Source organism: Galeopterus variegatus, unplaced genomic scaffold (genome assembly GCF_000696425.1).
Source record: "Galeopterus variegatus unplaced genomic scaffold, G_variegatus-3.0.2 Scaffold1866, whole genome shotgun sequence".
Classification (NCBI taxonomy): domain Eukaryota; kingdom Metazoa; phylum Chordata; class Mammalia; order Dermoptera; family Cynocephalidae; genus Galeopterus; species Galeopterus variegatus.
The window spans coordinates 310125-317992 of NW_007727977.1; positions in this window are offsets into that span (position 1 = coordinate 310125).

Consider the following 7868-nt stretch of genomic DNA (forward strand, 5'->3'; position numbering starts at 1 on the left):
TTTATCCAACCACCTATACTCATTACCACATATCAAAACTGAACACTGGGCTGGCCTGTTAGCTCAGGTTGTTAATACCAAGGTCAAGGGGTTTGGTTCCCCACAGTGGCCAGCAGCAAAAAAAAAGCTCAAAACTAAACACTGCTGTCTTTTAATTGAGTGTTACAAATCAGTTTGACTCTGATCTACCAATTCTTTACTCTTTTCTTTCTTCAAAGCTTGTTTTGAAGCTAACTCCCATATGAAGCTGTGCCACAGAGAGTATGTGGCTTTATATCCAATCCCAAATAACCAACACCATTTCATTCAAAAAGTATTGACCTATGGTGTAGTGGGGGAAGAAGACACAATAATCACAACAATTCCTTGAACTTGTTAAAACAAGTGAACAAATATGATGTAATGGTGGGAGGGGGAGAGGAATGGGTAAAGGGACATGAAAATCAACTACAATGTATATTGAGAAGTTAAAAAATTTTTTTAAAATAAGTGTTGACCTAAAGTAGTACTCCTGCCTCTTTAACCAAGCTCCTTGAAGTCACTAGTCAGGTATAGGGCTATCCATCCGATACTAAAGTGAAGGCACAGGGTAAAAAATACACTATCACTACAGCCCTAGTTTGATCTCTTACCAGTTTTTTTCACTTCTAAGTCACTTAACCTGAACTACTTCCTTTATCTTCTGTAAAATAAAAATACAACCCATCTTACAAGATTTTTATATATAAAAGCACTTCGTAAATCACGGACCAAATGGTACTTGTTAGTACTATAACTTCCATTCTTATATCATATATCCATTCCTCAAAAAAATATACAATTATTATATATAATCACCTCTATCATGTCCCACTACAATTATGCCTCCTTGAAACTTTAATGAATTACCACTACTTTACTTCAGTTTCAATATAATCCAATCTATTGTCCCAAACCTAACTTTTCTTTCGTATGTTTCTTCTATAAACACTCTTAGTGAAGTGGTCCTAACAAGCAGCAGATCCCTTCATCCAATTTCCAAATTTCAACTATTTATTTCCTCTGATGTTATACCCTAAATCTACAAGACTGCCCATGTTTGTGAGACAACCTTACTCTTAACTTTTATCCTTTCTAAAGAGTTGAAATTTCATCTTCTCTACAAAATCTTCATTCACTAAAGAGGAATCAGAAGCGAAGACCAAAATTGAAATTCATTCACAAAGATCACAGCTTATAATTTAGCGTGAAATGTTTATATAATAAATATAATCTTTCTCTTCTTTTTCTGAAGAAACTTCTACTTAGATTGTTTAGATCATCTTGCAAATAAATATATTACATTTGCAAAATGGTTCCTTGGACTTTTTTATCCCCACCTAAATATCTCACATAAATTTTCTTTTTCTCCTTATCTGGCATAAATCTTGAATCATCGTATATAAACAGCAAATAATTTGTATTGTTTTCTTTACGCTATTTTTCACAACTACACAAATGTATTCAAATACATCAATATCCTGTCTTAATGTGTAAACAAAAACAGGTATTTGAAATATTTTGTACTATGATAAGACATCACCAGTTCTAACTCCATTAATTTAGATACTGCTCACTTCAAATTCCTTAAATTTTAAGGTTCCCTCTACCAATCAGTGGTATGAACATGGCACAGTGCTTAACATGCTCGAAATTTCTTTCCTTCAGTTATCTCATTTGGTTCTCAAAATAATTCCAGAAAAATAAGTATCATTCATTCCATTAACAGCATAACTTGCCCAAGTTCACAAAGTGAAATACTGAGTCAAAGCCCAAATCTTACAACACTGAGACCAACATTTCTTGAATAGCTGATTTTTTTTTTTCTTTTTGTCTTTTTTCGTGACCGGTAACGGGATCGCAACCCTCGGTGTCGCGCCCGCACCCTGCTCAACCAGTGAGCGGACCGGTCTCTATATGGGATCCGAACCCTCGGCAGGAGCGCCGCCACACTCCCAAGCGCCACCCTCTACCGAGTGTGCCACCGGGCCGGCTCTTGAATAGCTGATTTAAAAGAGGCCAACATAGTTCTCAAGTAGCATTTGCTTTCTTCACTGTCACACATGATGTATCTATTTTTAAAGCCATTAGAAGAATCTAAATATAAATAAAAATGCCAATTTTCTCTTCTCCCAAAATATCTTTTAGATACTGACAGTGTCAGATGTCAACTCTCAAGTACAGATGCTCAACTTACAACAGGGCCAATAAACCCATTGAAAATATAGTAAGTCAAAAATGCATTTAATACCCCTGATAAACCCATCGTATAGTCAAAAATGTCAGATGTCAACTCTCAAGTACAGATGCTCAACTTACAACAGGGCCAATAAACCCACTGAAAATATAGTAAGTCAAAAATGCATTTAATACCCCTGATAAACCCATCGTATAGTCAAAAAATCATAAATCAAACCATCGCTAAGTCAGGGACAGTCTGTATAACAAACTAAAGATTTTCTGCTATTAGAAACATGAAAGCATTTGTCACTGATTACAAATATCATTTATGATTCTTTTTTTTTTTTTTTTTTTTTTTCCTTTTTGTTTTGAGACTGGCCGCACCGCGCTCAGCCAGTGAGCACACCGGTCATCCCCATATAGGATCTGAACCTGCGGTGGGAGCGCCGCTGCGCTCCCAGCGCCGCACCCTCCCGAGTGCGCCACGGGCTTGGCCCTCATTTATGATTTTTAAATAACGAATTACCAAGTATTCACTTGGTTTCCTTTACTTACCGAGACAACGTTGTTTTCCCAGAACCAGGCAGACCTCTTAAAAGAATAAGTAACTTCTGCAATTTATTTAACTTTTCTTCTTGAAACTGCTCATTCACAAACATGTCTGTGCCATTCTGCTTGTCCACAGGAGGATCTTTCCAGCATCCTTCTCTGATTTCACAGAAACTATTATTCACATACCCATCTTGAACCCTATAGCCATTTCTAGAGGGATCAACACTATTACTATTCTCACTACGGTCAGTATATTCATTGTTATGATCAAAAGTCAGACAACTCCAGTTAACGGGACAACTTTTTACATAATATCCATTCCGCATCTGAGAATCATCTCGGGCATTGAAAATATTTGACAATGGATTTGGTGGAGCACTCAATCTTTGAATATTTAAATGATGGTTAAGTCTGGGGAAAGGTGGCCCATGGGGTACTATAAAAGGATGCACTGATTGCCATTCAGGCCTGAGGGAAGTAAATGAAATGTCACAAAATGTAGGTATTACTTGTCCATTACAGGGATATTTGCCTGGCTCATTCCCCATGTACTGTTGATAACCACAATGTGACTGAAGAGCATTACTAAGATCTTTCTTTTTTTCATCAGATTTTAAGAGATCATTATTATGGCCTTGATAATGTAGAGTAAGTTGTTCCTGGGAAGGTTTGGGTTCCTTACAACAAGCATTTAACAGTAACATCTTCCCAAAACACCAGAGCCAAATTGTAATTTTATAACCACTAGTATTTATAACCATTAGTATTGTCATAACAATGATTTATGGGAGGGCTCGCATTGAAGTTAAGTAAATATCCTTGTTTTTTAAAAAAAAAAAAAAACTCATTTTTAATCCAAATGATCCATTTCTGAATTTAGAAAACTTAAAGAATTTAAGTTTGGAAAACTGAATCAATAATATATATTTTGATGACGTAGATACACAATAGTGTATTTAGAAGGAGAGTAAAACTGCCAACTAAACTAACACATATCCAACTGGCTGAGGTATACACTGCATCATGAACATCTGTTTAAAACCATTATGTCCTTAGGCATACATGGCACCAGCTCCCAAACCCAGATAACCACATCGCCTTAGCATCCAAATGTCAGATTAACTGAAATGCCAGTCTTTATAGGCTCTTTTTTGTATGAGTTTCCTATGTAAAAGAGGTTCTCAAATAAGTGTAGTGCGTTAATTAAAAAGAAAGGAAAAAAAGACCGAGTTGCACTGATAATGACGCAAATATATCATGTTTAGAGAAGAAATCTGGCGACTGCCAAAAACCCAAAGACTTCATCTTTTCCAGATGGTCGTTTTATCTCTGAGATAAACTCTGCTTCCCTTGAAATTTCTTAGGGCTCCTCAAGAGTACAATCTAAAAGCCTGTTTTACCTAATACTTCTTCATTTCACATGCTTTCCGGTGTTCCCCTCTAACACGAAAGAAAAAAGAACGGGCAAAAAGACGAATTGGAGAATGATGCAGGTAGGCCAAAGAAAGGCTGGAGAAAGATACAGCTGTGAAGAACGACATTATCCCTGAAACGGGCCCCCTCCTCGGCCACCTCTCAGCTTCTCATTTCCTCATTCGAAATGGGGGGTAGGGAAGGATACCCGAGGAGGAGTAGCAGGCTACGTGAACACAGTGTGGCCTATATGCAACCTGAGCCCTCATGGCCTCCTGACCTCCAAAGAGAACTTCCTAGGCAAAAGCGCGTCACCCAGTTTCTTTGTCGCAGTGGTGACATGTTCAGGTCCTGTCTAGGAATTCTGGAGACCTCCGAGGCTCAAAGGTTCATTCCGGGCTTCGATGTTTACAGCTAATCTAAGGGATCCAGCCAAACCGGCGAGCACCTCAATCGCTAATGGAAGAAGGAAGATATCGAAAAGCACTACCTCCGCCTCACCCTCACTTAAAATGTGGTATCTACTCACCTTACTCTACAGCTCTGCATTGAACTTTACCTCCCAATAAAACCTTCTTGTAGAAAGACACGAACCTCTGTCAAGATGAAAGAAACGCAGAGACACGCACCCAAAGCAGAGATGTGGCAGGACTGAAATCGCAGCCCTAAACAGAGGAGCAACAAGCCGCACCTCCGTACGCAAGATGGCGGCCACCTCACGGTTACCCGAGCAGGAATTTCGGGTACTCGCCAGGCATTGTGGGAATTGAAGTCCGGCTTTCACACCCTCCCTGTAAACTGCACGGCACGGAGACTTGGTCTCCCAAAACCCATTGCGTGGAACACGCACTAATTTGGCAATAAACGTAGGCCGGAACTAGTTCCTAGCTCTGGAGCGGGAAGTTATATAGAAACACCAACTTTGGCTAAAAAAAAGCAGAGACTTCCTTTGGCTTTCACCCCTGAAGGAAAAGCGAATTTAACTGCCTGGTGACCCCAAATAGATACATAAACTGCTCTCAGCGCATATTTTCCGGCTTTCTAGGAGATGAAGGGCCAGCGGAGTTTACAAAGGGGACTGAACATTTGGTATGGCAGGGTGGGTTGCCGTCCTTTCTACGGAGGTCTGCCAGGCGTGACTTTAGGCATTCTGCTCTGTTGAAGGAGAGAATCACTGCAGCGAAGAGGCACGATAACGGATAAAAATACCTCCGAGAAAAATAATTTAGTCATATCTTTTTTTGTTTTGTTTATGGAAATAAAGACCAATTACCAAGTTTTCCATTAAAATAATCGATATGTGAGACGCGCTTAGAACAGCGAGTGCCTGGTAAGAAGTATTGTGTTTGTTAAAAATAAATACGAACCAAGCCTGGCCGGGTCGCTCAGCTGGTTAGAACGCGATGCTGTAACACTGAGGTCTAAGAGTTCCGATCCTGGTACTGGTCAGCCCCCGAAAAAATATATACACGCAAAATGAAGTGGCCTCAGCTGAGAGCCACTTCTCTCTTCTCGCCAATTCCTCACTCCCCGTTTTTTTGCGTCCCTACTGGGGAAACTGCTAATCTCTTCATAGTTAAATAATTCTTTCTTTAGAATGTACCCTTCCCCACCCGAAACGCTATGACTCTTTTTTTTTTTTTTTTGGCACTTGGCCTACATCTTAAAGCGATAACGTTTTAATTTATAAATATAGTGGTTAAAATCATTGTCCTGAATATTTAATTTGATTATTTAACTAACAGCTTTGTGGCCAATAGGGATCACCAAAGCAATCCATCCCCTTAAAAAGAATCAGTCTTCCTTAAATACAAACTCCCACTACGACCTTTGTTTTCTCGTGATTAGATTCGAGTTATCTGTCCTCCTGTGAAACAACCCCGTAAGTGAGGTTGTTGCCTTGTGAGGGTATTACGTCAGGAGGCACAGGATGTTTGTCTGTTCTTTATGAGATGGTATTATCCTTATAAACCAATCAAGTGTTATCCGGTTTCTCCTCTATATTTTATAGCTTGCAACTAATAAGCAATATGTGAGGTAATACTTTGAGACCAAGCAAATATCCTGCTACTAATCAAACTTTACCTTAGAGTTCAGATTACATTGATGAATATTTCTTTTTCTTTCTTTTTTTTTTTTCAAAAAGATGACTGGTAAGGGGATCTTAACCCTTGACTTGGTGCTATACTTTCCCAAGTGAGCCACGGGCCGGCCCCACATTAAGGAATATTTCTGCAACTGATGTTTATCATGACAGTTACAAAATGTTGATTTTTTTTCCAGCTCCTTCAAGCCCTCCACATTTGTTAATTCAGATGCTGCTGTAAGGAAGAGCCCTCTTTATATATGTATATATTTATTTACAATCAGTACATCAGTATGAATTTCTGGATTTCTTTTTGCTCAAGGGGTTATACTCCATTGCTGTCCTTATAGATTATTAATAGACTTTTTAAGGACAGTTTTAAATGCAGGGAAAAATCAAGCAGATAATAAATACAGAGTTCCCTTGTATTCCTCCTCCACACACATACACACTCACTTTCCCTTTACTAACCTCTTACATTGTTATACTAAGTTGTACCAATTAATGAACTAACATTGTTACATTAATATTAATTAAGTCCATAGTTATTCAAATTTACTTCACTTTCCCTTTACTAACCTCTTACATTGTTATACTAAGTTGTAACAATTAATGAACTAACATTGTTACATTAATATTAATTAAGTCCATAGTTATTCAAATTTACTTGGCTTTTACCTAATGTCCTATCTGTTGCAGAATCCCATCAGGATATCACCTTACATTTAGTTATTATGTTTTCTTACGTTCCTTTTGGCTGTAACAGTTTCTTAGACTTTGTTTTTGTTTTTGTTTTAAATTTTATTTTGTCGATATACAATGTGGTTGATTATTGTGGCCTATTACCAAAATCTCCCTCCCTCCTCCCTCTCCCCCCATCACCCAACAATGTCCTTTCTATATGCTTGTTGTGTCAACTTCAAGGAATTGTAATTGTGTCTTCTCACCCCCCCCGTTTTTTGTTTTCTTTTGTTTTGTTTTGTTTTTGTCTGTGTGTGTGTGTTTGTGTATTTATTTATTTATTTTTATCTCCCACCAATAAGTGAGAAAATGTGGTATTTCTTTTTCTGTGCCTGACTTGTTTCACTTAATATAATTCTCTCAAGGTCCATCCATGTTGTTGCAAATGGCAGTATTTCATTCTTTTTTATAGCTGAGTAGTATTCCATCGTGTAGATATACCACATTTTCCATATCCACTCATCTGATGATGGACATTTGGGGTAGTTCCAACTCTTGCCTATTGTAAAGAGCGCTGCAATGAACATTGGAGAACAGGTATACCTTCGACTTGATGATTTCCATTCCTCTGGGTACATTCCCAGCAGTGGGATAGCTGGGTCATATGGTAGATCTATCTGCAATTGTTTGAGGAACCTCCATACCATTTTCCATAGAGGCTGCACCATTTTGCAGTCCCACCGACAATGTATGAGAGTTCCCTTTTCTCCGCAACCTCGCCAGCATTTATCATTCAGAGTCTTTTGGATTTTAGGCATCCTAACTGGGGTGAGATGGTATCTCAGTGTAGTTTTGATTTGCATTTCCCGAATGCTGAGTGATATTGAGCATTTTTTCATGTGTCTGTGGACCAGTTGTATATCTTCCTTTGGGAAAT